Raw genomic sequence first — 21066 nt, 5'->3', positions numbered from 1 at the left:
AGATCCTTCTCTGGAAATTCTGTCTTAGTCAAAATAAGCATGGAAATAGCAGAGTCAAATTCAACATTCATCAATAAATATAATACAGAACGTAAATAGACCTAAGGGCAGAAATCACACAATCATCTCAGATACTGCAAAGCCTTCAGGCGAAGTCTGACACTCCTTCATGATTAAGGCCTCGAAGAAACTGGGAATAGAAGAAACATACCTCAGCGTAGTAAAGACTGCATATGACAGATCTATAGCTAACATATAGTGAATGAGGAGACTCTGAAAAGTCAGAAATAAGACAAATGTGTCCGCTCTATTTACTCAGTGTGGTGCTTGAAGCCTAAGCTAGAGCCATAAGGTACAGAAAGTTTTTTAAAAGGCACACAAATAGGAAAGAAAGAAGCCAGATTATCCTATATGCAGACAAGATGGTCCTGCACTTAGCAAACCTAATGACTCACCAGAAAACACTTAGCAAAGTAGAATACAAAGTCAGCATACAGACAGCAGTAGCCTTTTTATAGAACAATAACAGGAAATCAGAAAAATAGTCTCAATCATCATAGCCTCAAAAATAAAAATTACTTAAAGAAAACTAGTCAAAGAAATGAAAACCTTGTCCTGGTTAGATTTTATTGTAACCTTGGCAGAACTAAGTACCTGGGAAGGGGAGTCTCATTTGAGGGATTGCCCAGATCAGACAGGTCTGTTACAGGTTTGTGGGGAATTGTCTTGTTGCCAGCTGGTTTGGGAGGGCCCAGACTACTGTGGGTAGTGCCACCCCAAGACAGAGGGTCCTGGTTGTATAAAACCTGGTGGGGCAATAACCAGAAGGAGCAAACCAGTAAGAAGCATCCTCCCGGGACCCCACCTCGACTTTCGACTTACAGTCGGTCTGCCCTGCGCCCCTGTTAGGTCAGACCCCCACATAGGGCCTCTTTCCTTGCAACACCTCTCATCAGAGGCTTCCAAAGGCAGAGTCTCCCCCCAAGAGGAGGAAGAAGAGATACTTGCGTCATGGCAAGCGCCCCTACACCTACTTGGCGATGATCGCTCTGGTAATTCAGGCAGCACCTTTCCGCAGGCTGAAGCTGGCCTAGATTATTCGTCAGGTCCAGGCAATGTTCCACTTCTTCAGGGACGGGTACAAAAGCTGGAAGGACTCCGTCCGCCACAACCTTTCCTCTAACCGGTGCTTCCGGAAGGTGCCCAAGGACCCTGCAAAGCCCCAGGCCAAGGGCAACTTCTGGGTGGTGGATGTGAGCCTGATCCCAGCAGAGGTGCTGCGCCTTCAGAACACTGCCCTGTGCCGGTGATGGCAGCCCCGGGGCACACGCAGAGCTTTCGTCAAGGACCTGAGCCCCTACGTGCTCCATGACTGGCCTTACCGGCCGCCCAGTCCCCCACCACCATCCAGGGACGGTTTCAGCATCCAGTCCCTGCTATTGGACCCCGGGAAAGGATCGACATGGCCCCAGCAGTCTGCTAGCTGGACAGAGCAGTTCAGCTCAAGTAGGTACCAGATCCAAGGGGGAAGAGCTGTGTACTGCGCCCCCTAACTCCACTGAGAAGCCTCTGTGGCCCCTCTGCTCCCTTCCTGGGCCCACAAGAATAGAGGGGGAGACTTCCCAAGGGGAAGTCATCAGGCCTTCTCTTTCCCCAGAGCAAGGCACCTGGCCAGTCCACTTCAGGGTTCCCAAGATCCCATGGAAATGTCCAGCAGGGGGTGCAGAACTTCCCTGTGGGGACAACTACCCACTTCTTACTTGCCCATCTGCACTCCCAATGTAGTAGTGCCCTTGGCCACACTACCTCCCACCTCTTGTCCCCAGTGCCCATCTTCAACCAGTCCAGCCTACTGGAGTGTAGGTACTGAATCCCAAGGGTCCCCGAACCTGCTCTGTGATCTAGATTCCCTCTTCCAGGGAGTTACCACCCAACAAGAGCATCTATGATGTGTGGGCCAGCCACCTTTGGAACCTGGCTGCTCCTGCTGCTCTCGTGGTACAGCCTTGTAATAGTTCAAGGCAGGCAGGGGCTGCTTCTCCCTTCTACTCCTGGGTACCATTTTGCTGGAGACCAGAGCTGGGAGCATGTCCACAGCAATAGCTTTTAAACACCAGGCACGGTCTTGCTGAAAACCCACAACTTTAACTGGCTACTCCAGAAAGGGATTGGCCTCTGCTAGACCCGGCAGGTCTGGCCAATCACTCTCCCACACACAGGGACGGGATCTGGAGAAGCAGCACTCGGCCTAGAGTGGTGCATCTTCTCTCTGTCCCACTCTGTCATGCCATCTATCGAGCCATAACTCTGTCACTGTGCCTTCTTGGCTCCAGGCTGGGGGAGGGCGAGCCAAAAGTGGGTCCGTTCTGAAGTCTCCCCCCACCCCCACCCCTCAGCTGCCCGGGTAGGAGGTAGCACCTTTTGGGGAAAGAGTTAGGAAATGAAATCTGGACCCTACATGATTTGGGGTGGTGGAAGTGGGAGAGACATTAACAGTAAAGGAATTTACAAGGGGAAAAAAAAAGAAGCATCCTCCCTAGTTTCTGTTTGTGTCCCCACCTTTATGTCCCTCGGTGATGGATTGTGATCTGGAAGTATAAGATGAAATATGCCCTTTCCTTCCCAAGTCGCTTTCGTCTTGGTTTATCACAGCCACAGAAAGTGAAATAGAGCAGATCTCCACAATGAAAACCTTAAAACACTAAAGAAACCAAAGACAGTTAGGTGAAGGGTTTCTCACGTTCACAAATCTACGGTATTATTGTGAAAATGGACATACTATCAAAATCACTTCATTGCAAACCCCACAGAATTCCAGTGGCAATCTTAACAGAAACAGAAAAGATAGCCCTAAAACTGATGTAGAAGCACAAAAGATTCCAAGTAGCCAAGGCCAAACTAAGCAAAAAGCAGTGCTAAAAGTCCCATGATATCTCAAGTCATCTTGATATCTACAGAGTCATGGAGTCAAAACCACCATGGTACTGGCACAACACCTCCCATAAATCAGTGGGGTGGAATAGAAGACCCAGACAAGCCTAGGTGGCTGCAGGCACCCAATTATCGACAGAAATGCCAAAACCACCGCAGGAAAGACAAACTTCAAAAAACAGTGCTGGAAACACTGGATATTCACAGGTAAAAGGATGAAACGAGATCGGGTGTTGGAGGTCCATCTCTGTGTGTTGCTTTTCTTTTTTTTTTAAAGATTTATTTATTTATTATGTATACAATATTCTATCTGTGTATATGCCTGCAGGCCAGAAGAGGGCACCAGATCTCATTACAGATGGTTGTGAGCCACCATGTGGTTGCTGGGAATTGAACTCAGGACCTTTGGAAGAGCAAGCAGTGCTCTTAACCACTGAGCCATCTCTCCAGCCCTGTGTGTTGCTTTTCTTGGTTAATGAATAAAGAAACTCTCCTGGCCTGCTGATAGGGCAGAACTTAGGTAGGCAGGGAAGACAACTGAATTCTGGGAGGAAGAAATCAGAGTCAGAGGAACGCCATGGAGCCACCACCAGAGTCAGACATGCTGGAACTTTGCTGGTAGGCCACGATCTCATGGTGATGCGTAGATTAATAGAAATGGGTCAAATTAAGATGTAAGAGTTAGCCAATAAGAAACTAGAGCTAATGAGCCAAGCAGTGATTTAATTAATACAGTTTCTTTGTGGTTATTTTGGGGCTAAGATTTTGGGATGAACAAGTGGGCCCTCCTTCATCACTAGATCCTTATCTATCACCTTGTACAAAAATCAATTCAAAACAGAGCAATGCCACTGGAGGCCTGAAACTCCGGATCTGTTAGAGAGAGAAAAACAGGAAAATAGAAACTCGAGTGGAGATTTCCTGAAAAGAACTCTGCAGCCCAAGAAGTTCAAATTGGCTAAGGAAATTGCATGAGGTTTAAAAGCCTCCATACAGTAGAGGAGGCAGTGAGAGGCCATCAACAAAATGGGAGAAAATCATTGCCAGTCTGACAGGGCCTCAGCACCTAGTCTAAGTAAAGAACCCAAAGGAAATTAAATGCCTTGCAACTCACACCTAACAATACTCTGTGGTGGTTTAAATGAGAATGGCCCCCATAGGCTCATGTTTGGATACTTGGTCCCCAGTTTGGTGGACCTCTTTGGAAAGGATTAGGGGGTGTGGCCTTGTTGGAGGAGGTGTGTCATTGGGGATGGGCTTTGAAGTTTCAATAGACTCCCGCCATTTCCAGCCACATTCCCGCTCCCCACCCACTCCCCACCCCCTCTCCTACTTGCAGCTTAAGATGTGAGCTCTCTGCTGTTTCAGCTGATAGACCTCTGCTCCACCATCATGAAATTGTAAACCCAAAGTGCTTTCTTTTATAAGTTGCCTCGGACATAGTCTTATCACAGCGATAGAAAGGTAACTACAAACAGTTTAACCAATAAGTGGGCATGCACACGAAACAATAAAGGCTGTGCCCTGAAGTCTAGGGGGAAAAGGGTGCTCAACAACCATGACCCTCACACAAAGGTGAAAACCACCTTGAGACTTCATCTCATCCCTGTCAGAAAAGCTGTCATTAGATAAACCACCAGCAAACGCTGGTGAGGATGTGGGAAAGGAACCATGTATGCTGCTGGGGGGGGGGGGGGGTATAAGCTAGGGTAGCCTGTGAGGAAATCCCAAAGACGTTCTTCTAAAAATGGAAACGAGAGCTGCCCCAGAATGCAGTTATACTGTGAGGTGTAGTCCTGAGGCGTACCCCGGAGACACCTGTGCACCCGTATTCTCTGTGGCCCTGTTCTCATTGGCTAAGATATGGAGCCAGACTAGATCCATCACCGGAGGAAGAGATAAGAACAATGTGGCCTGTATACACAAGTCTGATTTTATTCAGTGTCTAAAGAACGAAGTGGCATTGTTTGCAGGAAAATGGATCAAACTGTAGATCATTGTATTAAACTACATAAGCCAAATTGAGAAAGATAAATGTTTTCTCACATGTGGGTCATGTGTGTGTGTGTAATATCTATATATATATATATTAATATATATTGCATATATGTGTATATATATACACACACATTACATATTAATATAGATCTAAAGGTAATGACGTGAAAGAAGAGAACTGTATAGGAAGAGAAAAGGGGAAAGGGTAAACAGAGACAACCGTAAGGAATGATTAGATGAAAATACCGATGAAAACTATTACCATAATGCAATGAATATACACTAATATAAAAAGGTAGGGACACGGTCAAGTGGGACGAGCTTCACCTTCCACAGGGTATCCGTGACTGCCGCTGCTGGTCCTCTTTCCTCGTCAGCATCCTGTTCCTTCCCAGAATTCGTTCCAAATGTGATGATTTCAAACCACCAACTTCCCAGACAGGAAAGCCTCTGTGCTCCTGCTGTCTGTGAGATGTGGGCTTCCCTCCCACCCGGCCCTCGATGGAAGGCGCTAACACCTTCCCTCCAGTCGCTAAGCAGAAAACACACAGCATCCTGTGTTGTCAGTAAAGTTCCACCGTGCTACCAGCCTGTCTGTGGAATCTGTTTACATCTCTCCATCTTGTCTTCCATGTCCTCCTGCCCCTCCTCACTCTGCTGCTCGCTGCAAACCTTATTTCATCTTGAAGCAAAAACAGCAACGACAACAGAAAAATGTCTGCATCTCTCCATTGTGAGCCCCTCTCTCCTTCCTGTTACTAGAACCCTCCCTCGTCCCTCCCCAGGCCAGCCTTCCAGCATTGCCTTTCTGCCTTGTCAGTGTTTTGGGTTTTTTTTCCCCACCACGTGTTCCCATTAGCATACAAATAAGCTATAAAATCTGTCTTAAAATTTCTCCCCATCATTCAGCTATGGCATTTTTCTTTCCAGCAAGGCTGTTCAAAATAGTTACCATTTCTGATTCTTTTTACTAGGCATTCACTCCCAAGCTGCATGGAGATGGCCCTTGTCAGAATCGCCAGGGACCTCTCCGGCAAATCCAATAGCCAATTTTCATTCTTCTCCCTGGGCTCATCAGTATGCGGCGAGTTTTCTTCTGGCTTCTAGGGCACTCTCTTGCTTCCTCCACTTTCTCTGTTTGTCTGTTTTTGTGAATTTCCCCCTTCCCTGAACTCTAAGTGTTGAAGGTTCCTGAACTTAGTTTGGGGACCTTTATTCTACTCTCTTCTCTTGGGTAGTTCTGTAATTTTCCGTATCAGCTGTGCAATGAAATTATACTTTAGTCTCACATCTTTTTACTCAGTAGTACTTCAGTATAGATATTAAAGGTATTTCATTGGTCTGAGACTTCCCAGGGCCCGCAGTCAACCATCAGCTCTGAAGCTCCCTGTCCATCTCACCTCCCACAGGTCCCCTCCTCTAACTAAACCATCACTGACTCAGTGGCTTAGGCCAAGACCTTGGGGGTCACCCTTGAGTTCTCTATCTCTCATAGCCCACGCCCACTGCATCATTAGTGAATTCTGCTGCATCTCTCTCCCAGCCATACCCAGAACCGACCCTTCTTGAGACTTCTCTTGATATTGTCTTAGTTCTCCCATTGCCACTGACCTGGACACCTGAAAAGCCCTCCTACCCTGGTGTGGGAGAATTGTCTGTATTCTGTCAATCATGTATTTTAATAAAACGCTGATACTTCCAGGCAGGAAGTATAGGCGGGTCAACCAGGCAGGAAGTAGAGGCGGGGCAATGAGAATAGGAGAAGGCTAGGGAGGAGGAAGCTCCCTCTGCCACTTCTGCACAGATCACCAAAGCAGCAACATGTGAGCTGACAACTGAAAAAGGTACCAAGCCATATGGCTAACATAGATAAGGATAATGGGGTAACAGAAGTTATAAGAGCTAATAAGAAGCCTGAGCTAATGGGCCAATCAGTTTATAATCTTATGGAGTCCTGTGTGTGATTTTCTTTGGGGTTTGCCAGCTTGTTGGGGTGTTGGGTGGGACAGAAACCCCAACAAGCCGGCCCCTCATGTTACACTACCCAGTCCCACCTCTCTGGGCTTCTTCCCCAGTCTATCCCGAGACAGCCGCTGCTTTTTTTTTTTTTTAGAGAGATCTTTTTTTTTTTATGTATACAGTATTCTGTCTGTGTGTATGTCTGCAGGCCAGAAGAGGGCACCAGACCCCATTACAGATGGTTGTGAGCCACCATGTGGTTGCCGAGAATTGAACTCAGGACCTCTGGAAGAGCAGGCAATGCTCTTAACCACTGAGCCAACTCTCCAGCCCCAGCCACCGCTTTTAGAAACAATCTAATCCTGATCCTCTTTTGCCCCAATTTCTCTGGTTCCCATCTCAAAGTAAGTGACAGTCATTGTCATGTTCCAGGGCCCCAGGATGCCTTGCCTTCTTGCTCAGTCTTCCCCCTCACCCCCACCCAATAGTAACTTTTGGCTTCATTTGTAACTGAAGGATAATAATTGTCTATATTCATAAAGCAAAATAGAATGTTAGATGTTTATCTCTGTATGAAATTATTAATTTTCATAAACAGTATGAAATGATTAAATCAAGCTAATTCACATAACCACCTCGGTCACTTTTTGTACATGGTGAGAGCTAAAATCTGTGCTCTTAGGAGAACAGAGTTGCCACGGTTCGGGTGCATTTTCCTGTCCAAATTTCATGTGGAAACCGAGTCCCTAGATAAAAGTACTGGAGCCTGGGGCTGAAAGGCAGGTGTTTGGGTCGTGGTGACTCTATTTCCTGGATGAATGGGTGCACTGAGAAAGGGACTTTCGGGCCGATTCTATCTCCTGCTCCGTCACGTGATGGCATGGTATTCCTCTTCTCAAGGAGAGTCAGGCTCTAACTGACTGGTGTCTTGATCTTCGCTGACCCAGCCTCTACAACTATGTGAGGTGAATCTCGTTCTTTTAACATCACCCCATTTGTGGTATCTGTCACAAAGTGCAAATAGCCTAGCAACACATTTCAATCACGGTCCACCATGCTGTGCAGATCGCTATGACTTATTCCCCCTAACCGAAAGTTCATGCCCTTTGACCTTCATCTTCCCTCTAACCCTTGCCCTGTCTTTCTGCTCTTAAAAATGAGTATGTGGCGGGGAGGCAGGGAGGGAAGCAGAGAAAAATGTAGAGCTCAATAAATAACAAAATAAATAAATAATTAAAAAAACAAACAAAAAAGTGTTACACTAGGAAACAGCATGAATACCAAATATACAAATACAAATTCTAATAAATCATTTATAATGCCACAATTTATCAAATAAAATTCATTAATCAGTAATTCAAGACATTTTTTTTTATTGTTGTTTTTGTTTTGTTTTTTTTTGAGATAGGGTTTCTGTGTGTAACAGCCCTGGCTGTCCTGGAACTCACTTTGTAGACAAGGCTGTCCTTGAACTCACTGAGATCTGCCTGTCTCTGCCTCCCAAGTGCTGGGATTGAAAAAAAAAATGAGTGTGCCAAGAAGCCCAGAGCCTTGTCCTTACTATGGCCATTTTCATCCTGACATCCCTGTGGTCAGCTCTCACACTTCATTCAGGCCTCAGTCTACTGCCTTCTACTGCCTTCTCCGGATGACTCCCCACATTAGCCTATGCAAAGAACATACCAGCCCCTTTGCCTCTCTACTTTGAACCTTTGTTATGGCCCCTCACTTGCACCGCGGGCTACTTAGATCCTCCAAATATTCCTATGTTGAAGTTCTAGAGCCTCTTCTTTCACACAGATTAAAGACGTCATCAAGGTCAATGAGGTCATGTGGGTGAGTCCTGACCCAAAATGACTTCATCCTTATAAGAACAGGAAATTGGGGCACTGAAAGAGGGGATTCCTTGGGACCACACTATAAGACTGCTCTCTATGGGCTAAGAAGAGAGGCCTCAAGAGACCAGCCCTTCCACACCCCTCACCTTGGACTTGCACCAATGCTAAGGAAATGAATTTCTGTTGCAGCCTGTGGTCCTTTTGTTATGGTGGCTGGCCCTCACCGATACTGCCCTCCACAGTATTTATCAGTGCTTGCTACTACATTTATTTATTTATCCTCCGACTAGAATGTAAGCTATGTGATCATCTCATTCATTAATGTGTCCTTAATTTTATTAATTCCTTAATTAACTTTAGCAGTAAAATGGGTGCCCAACACATGCTCAGATATCTGAATGTTTGAGTGGCAGGTCCCCTTCTCTGCCATTACTTTCCTGAACTCATATTCTAAGTTACTGCCATGACTGCCTAGTGATTCATACATTTGCTTCTCTTCGTTCTCTGAAGCCTTACCTCTCCAGCCTTGTTCCTCCCACACCTCCCTGGCCAGGAAGAAATATATCTAAATTATTAGATTTATTTATTTGTGTGCATGGGTGGGGCATATGACAGTGTGCATATGGAGGTCAGAGGACAGCATGCTGGAATGGGCTGTCTCCTTCCACCATACGAGAACTGAACTCATGTCATCAGGGTTGGCCGCAAGTGCCTTTACCTCCTCCCCCACCCCCACTGACACAAGCCATCCTTTCAGCCGTGATGACTCTATTTTAAGAAAAGGAAATTCCACTTCTCCGGTCTCTACCTTGGCACACTTTCCGTCCCCTGAGCCTGAACACAGGTTGCCTTTGCCTTCCGATCCCTGCTCATCCGTTCTGTTAGTCACTTCCATGTAGGAAGCTGGTCACTCATTATGGGCCTTGTAAATTATTGTAGTCTACAGCCAAGTGCAGGACTTGGTAGGACTTGGGCTTCTGCAAAGATGTTCTGATCGACCCAGGAAGTGAGAACTGTCTCCTTGTGTGCATTGCTCCCCTGTTTACCACTAGGGGGCGGCCTGGAGCAAAGGAAAATGCCAAGGCTGTCCCTGGGTTCAAATTCTGTTTCCAAAGATCCCGTTTTCATCCCTTCATGTAAAATGGCAATGGTGATGTATAATTTGTATTTATTCCTCATAACTATGTCTCGGTTTGTGAGGGTCGACTGAGCAAGCAGAAAGTTCCCCAGATGTCTTTTTTGTATATCTCCCTGCTTCCCACTACTATATTTTTGCCAGTGAGGCTTTCCTCTCCTGAGTCCCACCAGCCCTCTGCAAGCAGTTCCCTCCCTGTGACACCCTCCCTGTGACAGCCATTCCCCGGCAGCCTGCCCGAGTGTGTACTCACAACCTGACTCCCTCCCTCAGCTCTGGTGTGACTGAGGGCAAGTCATGTAACTTCTATGAACTTGTGTTTTTCTATCTACGAGATGGGGTCCCGCCAAACATGGGAGGACAATGGCAGGGTTAGTTTCTCGAGGCCTCTCTCCTTAGCTCCTAGAGAGCAGTCTTACAGTGTGGTCCCAAGGAATCGCCTCTTTGCAGTGCCCCAATTTCCTGTTCCTACAAGGACGAAGTCATTTTGGGTCAGGACTCACCCATATGACTTCATTGACCTTTTTGAAGAAGATGTCCTAAGCATGGAGGAGAAGGATGGATGTGAAGGTACCATCATAGCTCCCCACCATCGCCCACCCCCGCCCTAACTCCTTTCTCTGGGGGTCCAAGAATGCTGCTAGAGGACTCCTAGTGAGGGGCTGGGGAGATGGCTCAGCGGTTAAGAGCACTGCCTGCTCTTCCAGAGGTCCTGAGTTCAATTCCCAGCAACCACATGGTGGCTCACAACCATCTGTAATGAGGTCTGGTGCCCTCTTCTGGCCTTCAGGCATACACACAGACAGAATATTGTATACAAAAATAAGTAAATAAATATTTTTTTTACAAAAAGAAATCCTAGCGATGTCTCACTTAAGGGGTAGCCGAGCAAACACCCTCCTAAGGCTTTTACTTTTCCAACTCTCCCTGCCCCCTCCCATAGCTCGGCTTGAGCCGGAAGGCTTTAACTCCATCTGGGACCTAGCTGCTGGAACTTTCTGAGGGCCTCAATCCAGGCTTGCCTTATGGAACTCTGTTCTAGTCAGTAGACCAAAATGACTGATGTGAGGTACGCCCAGTCTCTCCTTCATGGATTCTCCTCGAAAGTGGAAAAGGAACTTCAGCTAGGAAGACGGCAAGGGAACAGAAGCCCAATCCAGAGAGGGGGAGCAGAGCCCCCATCTTCCCACTGCTGTCCTCACGGCGCCAGGACCAGGCGCTAGGCCTGTTGCTGTCCAAGAAACTCAAGTCTTTTTAAAGTGGTACCGGGCACCGTACTAAGCTAGAAGCCTTTTGCGGGGGCACTTTCTGGACACCTCAGGAGCCTCAAGAGAGGCCTGTGGGAATAAGGGCCTATTGCTGTGTTTGCTGCAGGCCGGGGATGGGGTGGGGGTGCGGTGGGTGGGGGCGCAGCTAGCGTGGAGTGTCCTGGGGATGCTTGAGTCCCTTTTCAGCAGGCAGGGAGGGAGATCTCTGGGGAACTAGCTTTGTGTTCTGTTCAGGCCCTGCCCTCTAGTGGCCAAGGGACTCTGCCAGCCTGGCTGCCCTCTAGCCTCTGAGAGCCCAGTTTCTGTCTAAAGGCTGGCTTCAAAGAACCGAAAAGCATTTTCTCAACAAAAAGCTGCCCTTCTCATTTCTCCCTTTTCTATACCTGAATCTTTGTTTTGTTTTGTTTTGTTTTGTTTTGTTTGTTTCAAGAATGGGTTTCTCTGTAGCTTTGGTGCCTGTTCTGGAACTCACTCTGTAGACCAGGCTGGCCTCGAACTCACAGAGATCTGCCTTCCTCTGCCTCCCTGGGATTAAAGGCCTGCGCCACCACCGCCCGGCTCCATACCTGAATTCTAAGAAGTGCTGCTCGCTGCAGAAATAGGGGACGGCACAATATTTCTGAAGCAAAGGCTAGGCTAAGGCGTGAGAACCGGAGGGCACTGACCTTGAACTGCCATCAAGCAGGGCTGACGTCCTCCCCTCTGCTGGGATGGCTGGTGGAGTTTTGGACAAGTCGGATAAGCTCCTGCTGCTAAACTGTGTAGAGCTGGAGTGTGGGTCACTGATGGAGTGCAAGCGTAGCATCCACAGGGCCTGGGGTTGGATCCCTAGCACCACAGGGGCATGTTTACAAACAGAACTATTTGCATATCTTCACTTGTCAGAGGGGATCTGACGTGATCGCTCCCTCTCAATGTTGTCTGAGGGTCACATAGGTTAGGCATGTGACATTGTTCCTAAGATGAAATGTGCTATATGACTGTTGTGGGAATTTGATCTGATAAGCCAATGGGATCGGAGCAGGATGGCCCATTAGGCCTGGTCTCCAACGGGGGTTCATGACAGGATAAAATCGAGAGAGAAGAGGCTCACGCTGTTTTAGAAGGTGGACAGATTGGCAGCGACCACTTGTGGCTTGGCTGAAGTTCCCCATCCCCTTGGGAACGAGGGGGTGCGAGCCACAGGAACGGTGGAGGTGTGGCAGCTTCATTCTGTGTTGTGAGTGTAGTGCACTGATTTACTTTTTGATAAATTGTAACGTGACCCCCACTGGCATCTTCTATTATATGACCATATGGCCTTGCTCGCATTGTTCCAGAGAAATCTGTGGGCCCCTCTCTGCTCTTCAGAGTCTTCGGGTCACTGTGGGCAGCCGGAGCTTGGTGCTGGCTACCACTAGCGGGTATGATTTCTGTGACTAGAGGTTATGGTGTCCAGGATTGCATGAGCTACATAACCACCTTATTTGGAGCTGATAGCCAGGGGTCTGAACTCCAGCCTTGCCACTTTTCTGGGGACCTTGGGCAACTCTCAGATCACCACAGAGTTTCGTTGTGTGTTGAGAGGGCGGTGATTCTGTCTGCTGAGGGCTGCGTGGGGTGGGGAGGTGGTAAGCAAAACTACTATGGAAGTATTTGGAATGTTCTAGTTACTCAAATCCAAGTTTGGAATCCATATCTTCTTGAATTTGGGGGTGAAAGAACCCAGAACTTAGCAGCTAGTATATACCCAGATGTCGGGTTGCCCCACATGCCACTGGTTTTGGAGAAGGAAGGTACATAATCTGATATCAGAGGTATGGCCTAATCACACCAGCAGAAGGATGCTGAGGTTGGGCGGTGTTGGTGGAGTTGTTTCCTACATTCTGATAGGCAAACAGGGCTCCCCTGCCCTGCCCCCCGCCACCTGGGGAGGCTTCTCAGAGAGAAATCGGGATTTGAGAGAGACTAAAAGGTTTAAAGGTAAAGGAAAGATGTAAGGAAATGGCCTGCATTGAGTCACTGCAAAGGACAGCATCCATCAGAGAATTAATTTGCAAGGAAATAGGGTGTGAAATAGCAGCTAGACTTTCAACTCTGCCATCGGGCGGCCTCAGAAACACAGTCAGGGCTTCAGAGGCTGCCAAGGCCGGGCTGGGGAGCCTCCTCTGGAGAGCAGCTGGGATGCTCAGAGACCACAAATTGTTGAGCTGGGGAGGAACTGATTGAGTGTGTAATTAAGGGGAGGGCTGTATAGCGCCCGGGTAAGTAGAGCTTGATGGGGTCAGAGCAGCAGGGCTTCTGGGAGCTGAGAAAGCAGCCAAGGGCACTGTTAGGGACAGAAGCCAAACACGGGCCTTCTAGGGAGAAGGGTGGAAGGGGTGGGGGAGAGAGTGGCAGAAGGAACAAGTACTCCCTAGGTCAAAGTGTTCCCAGTTAGTACCGCAGTGGCTCAGCTCTAGAAGTAAGGTAGCTTGATGCATCAATGGCTAATCCCGTGGAAATAAAAAATAAGATGGGCTGTGTCTGGGCCAAGGTGATGTAGCAGGATGGAGGGTGCATGGGTTCTGCCTGTGTCGTGTCCAGTGTGGCTTGTTGTATGTGAATACTGGTGTCAAAGACTACAGGGCGTTGCTTGGAGTACAGGGAATATTCTTGGATCTTGTAGGAGAGTCAGGAAGTCTTTCATGGTATAGTTGTTCACAGTGTATTTGTGGCCAAGGTAGGTATAAAAAGCTGGGTGCTGGAGGGAGTCAGCAGGTCCTGAACTGGCTGAGTTACTGTAACCCAAGTCTCTAGTGTAGGAAGCCCTTGCCTGCCTCTCTGGCCTCATCCCTTACCACACTCTCCTCCTTTCCAAGACCATGGAGAGTCGTCTTTCTTGTCATTCAGACCCCATCTGAGAGACTCTTCTTTCAGATCTTTCCCAGGGAAGACCACACCAATTGGTTGTCTAGTATTTAGTGGTCAGTCCAGAAAACATAAAAACACGTAACATACAGCCTGAGTAGGTTATATTCAGGAATGTATGCATAAACATATATGCATGCAGTAACAATAATACAATAGGAGGCAATGCATTTGAAAGACAGTAGGGAGGAATACATGGGAGGGCTTAAAGAGATGGAGGGAAGGGCAAGCTGTCGTAATTACCTAGAAATCTCAAAAATTAAAAAAAAATCCTTCCTGAATGTGATGACATTTTTTAATGAATCTATAAGTGTGATTATATTTATTTTTACAGGTGCAGCAGGAGTGGTTAGGGTTAAAGACTCTGGAACCAGACTGCTTAATCCTAGGTCCTCTAAGTTGGCTACCTAATTGGATAGAGGTTTTAGTGAGCGATCTGTTCAGTGTGAATCAAAACTGTGGCATGATCCTCAGAATTCTAGATGTGCAGTGGCCATAGGATCCGTGTGACCTAGAGAAAATGAGTTGCTGTGGGCTGATGCTCTTGTACCCTGTAAAGATTTGTCACTTGTATTGGTTTAATAAAACACCAATTGGCCAATAGCCAGACAGGAAGTATAGGTGGGGTGACCAGACTAGGAGAATTCTGGGAAGAGGGATAGCAGAGACACAGTTATCAGCCAAAAGCAGGGGAAGCAAGATGAGAGTGCCATACTGAGAAAAAGTACTAAGATACGTGGCTAAACATAGATAAGAATTATGGGTTAATTTAAGTTGTAAGAGGTAGTTAGTAATAAGCCTGAGCAATAGGCCAACCAGTTTATAATTAACATAAGCCTCTGTGTGTTTATTTGGGACTGAATGGCTGGCAAGACAGACATTCTGTTTACAATGAACTCACTTTCCTGTGCTTCCACACACTTTATCTATAAACAGGGACCATCATGACATTTACAGAGGTCTTATTGAGAAGAAACACAAAGAGCATTTAGAACAATGCCTGTCACACGGGAAACCACCCCATAAATGTTTGCATTTATTTTTTTTAAATCATCCTGTTGATTCTGTAGGCAAACACCTGTCTACAGAATAGGCTTGCTATTGCTGTGTGCTCTCCAGGACACTGCCCACTGTACATAGATCATGACCTGGAGCAGAGTGGGGACTCAGTATGTAATCTGAATGAAGTTAATGCTTAGGGCAGTTAATTCAGCAGTCTGTTGTGCCGTGGAGAAGTGAAAACATTGAATTTCATAGACCTCTGCCCCCGTGTACATGTTTTTCCAATGATTTGCATAAAAATGCAACTTAATAGAGTTTGAAGGAATCACATTTACCAAAGACATAGCTGGAAAGGATCTTCGAGGGTGAGTAAATGAGCTAACACACGATGTATGTATCAGTTTGTTCATGTGAATGCCGTTGATGGAGCCTAGGGTTCTAATCTTAGGTCCTCAAAATCAGTTGCTCATGGTTGACTGAAGTGTTTGTGAGCAACATGTTCAGTATGACGCGGTCCTTGGAATTCTAAAGTGCTGCGGTCACCCTGGCACCAGGAATAAAGGGCACGATGACCCTGCTCTACTTGGCACCGCATGCCACGCCACCAGAGAACTGTGCTCAGATCCGAGAGCCAGGCTGATCGCAGAACTACTCAAATCCATCAGCCAGAGAACCGCCATCAACAGGAAAAAAAAAAAATCAAAGGGACCAAGGCGTACCAAACATATCAAATGTGTGATTTATGTGGGCCTAGAGGACACACTCAGACAAGTACCTGCAAGTTCCAAGGTATAAAGACTTGAGATCAGTAGAAGGGAAATCTTTGAAATAATCAGAGCTGCTCATGGATGAATTGGGCCACCTCAGAGGGTGGTGTCCCTGGAGGACTGTGAGCTTGCGTTGGCATCTAGCCAGAGTCACACCCTGGCCAGTGTCTGCTTACCCTGAGAGTCTGTGGTTCTGAGCTCTCGTAGCGTCCTTCATCCTCCTGGATGGTCTGACTCAGAGGCTTTTCATGTGGTCGGCAGCAAGGTTTGGCCCTCTAATCTGGTGATTCTGAACATTACAGAGGGAGCAGAGACCTGCTTGAGAACCTGGTGACCCTGCTCCAACCCCGTGAGCAGTGCCTCTGTAGCTCCACTTGGGGCTGGCCCAGCTCTGGGACCGCAGGGAGGAAGCGGTAGTCTGGGGATACACCATCCAGTCCCTGCTTCACCAACCTACACTGGAATGCCTACTCGGAGCCCCCTTCTTTCTCCCAGGCTTTGTAGGACTAGCTCTCAGCACCGGGAGCAACCTCTGATAAAAGGGGCCATGTTTTGGCTCCAGCTAGAACCTTAGGGCTGGAGCTGACTGTGAGCGACAGAGCCAGGTGGCGCTAAGGGTGGCGTGAGGAGTCGAGGGAGGTGACAGTGGTCTGTGTTGTTGTTTCTCCCTCATTCTACCTTTATTTGAAAACTTTAGAAATAACTACATTTGAGTGCTTAGAAAAACTAACTTTTATTCAATGCACAGGCATTATTTCTCTGACCAAACATCTAATATGGTTATATCCTTTGCTTTAAAAAGATATGCTTTTGTCCAGCAGCATTTTCTCAGTTTACATGAGTGACTGTTTCCTTGTACGGCAGGCACGAAAGACCAAAACACCGTGGGAAATACCGCTATCAGGCATTGTGTTCTTGCTCAGTTTATTAAGATAGGACAGTTTTCTTTTTATGCCAGTTTTTTTTTTTCTCTCCAAAAATCTTAAATTGGAGCCTTCAGCCCAGGCTGCTCAGCTGACCTTCATGTGTCCTTTGAGTGGTCCAGGCTCTCGAGAGCCCTTTTGGGGTAGATGTTGGGCAATCCAACTTGATTGTTCAGGTGTTCCAGCTTCCCCATGCTGGAGTTATCAGGAATGCCATTAGTCACCCTCGGGTTCCATCATGAAGTAGATGACCACCAGGCATTGAACATGATAGATACACTGGTGTTCCAGAAAGCGGTTCTGATAAAGCAAAAGTGGACTGTAGATGTGTGCATGCATGTGTGTGCACGCACACATGTGTGTGTGTGTGTGTGTGTGTGTGTGTGTGTGTAAGAGACAAGAGTAGGCATCTGTGAGCCTTTGAACTCCCTGCTGCAGCCACTTCATATCTTGTCTTTGCATTGCCAGCTCTGAGACACCCCAGAAATACTCAGATAAACCCTCATTGAGCACATGCACCTGTGTTATCTGACATCAATTTCACAAAAACATCTTTGCCATCAAGCACCCAGGGAGGCAGGAGCAGACTTGAGATTCCATCTGACGTCAGTGCGGGCTGGTTTTCCCCATGCCTCCCTCTGCTCTGTCCTCTGGGATGGGTTTTCCCTTAGCGTTGCCTCTTTTACCTCAAGCGGCACCTGCTTCCTTTGCTATCTGGCATCTTCCAGCCTACACCCAGATTTCTTCCCTGTGTCTTGTGATTTCCCTGCCAAGGATGGCAGGAATTCTTTTATCCAATCTTTCTCACCCAGTGGGTTCCTTCTTTTCTGTCTTAAAACAGTATTTCTGTGGCCTCAAACTTTGCTTACTTTTGTTTTCCTTTCCTTTTCTATCTACTTCTCTTGCCTGGTGCTGACTGCCAAACCTGCTAGTTCACAGAATGTGTAGCATATCTTCACATACACAAGCACACACACACACCTGCACACAATACATACACACACATGCACACACACACGCATTCTCATGCATGTACTCATATACGCACACACACCTACACACACACACATACACACACACTCACACACTCGCATGCATGTAGTCATACAGGCATACATACACAAGTACACACACATGCTCTCGCATGTATGTAGTCATACACACACGCACACAGAAGTACACACACACACACGCACTTCCACTTCTGCTTTGCCAGAACTGCTCTCTGGAAGAGCAATGTACCAATCATGTTCAAGAACGGCTAGTACCCTCTCCGATTCCTGAAGGCACTGGCCCTGTGTCGTCTCTTCTCTCCTATCCCCACCACTATTTGCAACTTAGCTCTTTTGTAGCTTCTTTAGATCCGAGTCTTTTCCACCTGAATTGCCAGCCCCTCGCTTGTCTGGAGGTGGAGGTGGGTGGAATCATTTTCATATTTTCCCGTGAGTTTGAGTTCCTTCTGCTGGAGCGTCACACACCACCCCTCCTACTTCCTACTGCCAGGCACGAAAACTTCATTCTCGGCCTCTGCTCGGCTTCCTGATCCCTCACTCTCATGGAGAGAGTCCATGTCTTCCCAGGTCGCACAAATGTGCACTTCTCGCTGCCCCTTACTTTCAGCTGTCCACACACAGATGACACACCACCTCACACCACCTAAGCCCTAATGAGTCCCTTTCCCCAGCTTTTAACGAGGGGTGCTGCTTACTGACTTGCTCCTCAGGATCACTTTTCTTATGCCACCCAGGATCACCCGCCCAGGGATGGAACCACCCACAGTGGGCGTGGTCCTCCCACATCAAAAATTTTCCATTGACTTGCCTGCAGGCCAATCTGATGGAGACATTTTTCTCAGTTGAGGCTACCATCTTCCAGATGACCCTAGTTTGGGTCACGTTGACAAAACACGAACCAACACAATTACAAATTTTTTTTCATCATAAATCTCTTCAGAATAAGGGCTTTGTCTGAAGTAAGGAAATGAACGTTGTTGCTGGACTGCTTTCAGTGAGTTCCGATCTTCACGTCGGATGACCAATACCCCACGGTACATAAGGAGCGCACACAGGAGTCAGATAGCAACTCATGAAAAGCCGGGAGACCATATGCCTTGTCTCTGAGAATGAAAATAGAAAGGCAAAGGGGGCTTGACTCCAGTGTAACAACTCTGGCTGTCCTGGAGTGCTCACTCTGTAGACCAGGCTGGCCTCGAACTCACAGAGCTCTGCCTGCCTCTGGATTGCTGGGCTTAAAGGTGTGTGTCACCACCACCCAGCTCTGACTTCAGTTTTAAAAATCCACCATGGGCCGCAGAATCTGAGACTGGTGATGCTTTGGTTCCCAGGAAGAGAAGGCTGCGAACACTCAGGAATGGAAGCGGTAACCACCCTTTGGAAATGGCACTCAAATGATTTCCTTGCTCCTTCAGGCTAATAGGCCGACAGATGGAAGATTCCCGGGAGATTTGCTAAAATCATTCGTAATTGGTTACCCAGCTTTGACAACAGCAGCTTCCTTCTCTTCTTTCACTTTATGCCTGAGCTTGTAAACACTTGGACTTCTGTGCTAGACTCTGAGTGGTGGGGTAGTGCAGGGCCATCTCCGCCCAGTTCACTGCTGAATGAGTTCCTAGCCTCGCAGGTACTGATGACAAGAATCCTGGGGCTGGAGAGATGGTTCATTGGTAAGAGCACTTCCATTCCAGAGGACCCGTTAGGCTCCCTGCATCCATATAGGTCAGGTCATAACTGCCTATAACTCCAAAGGATACAATGACTTTTCCTGGCTTCTGTAGGCACCCACTCACACATTCACACACACACACACACACAGAAATTAGAAAGAAAGAAGGAAGGAAAGGGAGGGAGGGAAGGAATAGAGGCATCGTAATGTATTATCTGTGATTCTAGCATTCGGGGGGCAGTGACACAGGACTGAGAGCTCTAGGCCAACCTGGCTTACACAGCAAAACCTTGTCTGAGAGAGACACAGAGATAAACAGAGACACAGAGACAATCAGAGACACAGAGACAAAGAGAGACAGAGAGAATGGATTATTTGATGGGAAAATGAATAATGTGAACTAGATAATAGGTAAACTTACAATGACTGTACGAGTACCTATAACATTTGAATAAATTACTGAATCAATGTAAAGATGAGCTCTCAGTATAATAGTTTTAGAAAAAAATGAGCATTGGGATCATTCTGGATCACTTCATTTATAAAAAATAAATCTTAAAAACTAAACAATGAGTCGATATACAAAATAAGACGTATCATATATAATGGAGTATCATTCAGCCTTAAAAAGGATACATAATTCTGACACCTCTACAGCATGGATAAACATGCTAAGGGCTATAGGCCAGTCACAAAACCACAAATACTGTATGATTCCTCGTATGGGGAGTTTCTAAGATCAAAGGCAAAAGGCAGTTGCCAGAACAAAGGAGCAGAAGTGGACAATTGTGTAACGTGCAGCCTCATCACGGAGAATTCCTGGAGGTGGATGCTGGTGACGGATGCAGAGTCTCAAATGAACTAAATGCACCTCCATGCACACTGGAAATGGTTACAACGGGAAGCCATGGGCTGTGCATTTCTTTTTTTTAACTACCAAACCAAACATAGATGAAAAAAAAATGCCTCAAGATATTAGGATCATTCTGGGTCTTTTCATCACTTGCAAGAAAACAGAACAGCTTCCCTTTCCACGCTATATATAAAAATTTGGCCTTTTGAGACAGGGTTTCTCTGTAGCTCTGGCTGTCCTGTACACCAGGCTGGCCTCAAACTCAAGTAGATCTGTCTGCCTCTTCAATACGAAATTACAAAGATTACAAAGAATCAGCATAGGGAAATGTTAGGATACGGTTCCCACGTCATCGAGAGGAAGGCGCGAACTTGAGATGAGCTGGGGTTAATTGCTGCATGACGTGGGGATCAGACTGGCTCAGCCAAACGCTTCCTCAGGGTGCGTACAAACTGAGAGGGGAAAGTGTGAGGCACCTGGGGAGACAAAGGCAGGTCTCACTGATTTCAACTGATGAACGAGGGAGGGTTATGGGAGGGAGATGACTGGGAGGAACATTAGGGTCATTTGAGCCATGTGTGCCATAAGGACAGCCCTCATTCTGTATCTATTCCTAAGAGCAGAATTGGGACCCATTATTTAGGGGGGCAAAAAAGCCGAAACAGGTTGCTTTAGTTAGTGTTTCCATTGTTGTAGAAGGACAGCATGACCAAGGTGACTCTCATGAAGAAAATCATTTAACTGGGGGCTGGCTTATAGGCTCAGAGGTTGAGTCCGTTACTGTCGTGGGAAGCATGGCAGTGCACGGGCAGACGTGGTGC

At 47.1% G+C, this 21066-nt stretch overlaps 1 pseudogene; it reads left to right on the top strand.

Annotated features, from left to right (window-relative positions):
- Positions 1-422: 422 nt before the first annotated feature.
- On the top strand, positions 423-2110 carry LOC125408979 (forkhead box protein H1-like; annotated as a pseudogene).
- Positions 2111-21066: the final 18956 nt, after the last annotated feature.

This window comes from Myodes glareolus, chromosome 17 (assembly GCF_982192425.1).
Source record: "Myodes glareolus chromosome 17, mMyoGla1.1, whole genome shotgun sequence".
NCBI classification, from domain to species: Eukaryota; Metazoa; Chordata; class Mammalia; order Rodentia; family Cricetidae; genus Myodes; species Myodes glareolus.
This window is presented reverse-complemented; position numbering and strand designations above follow the sequence as displayed.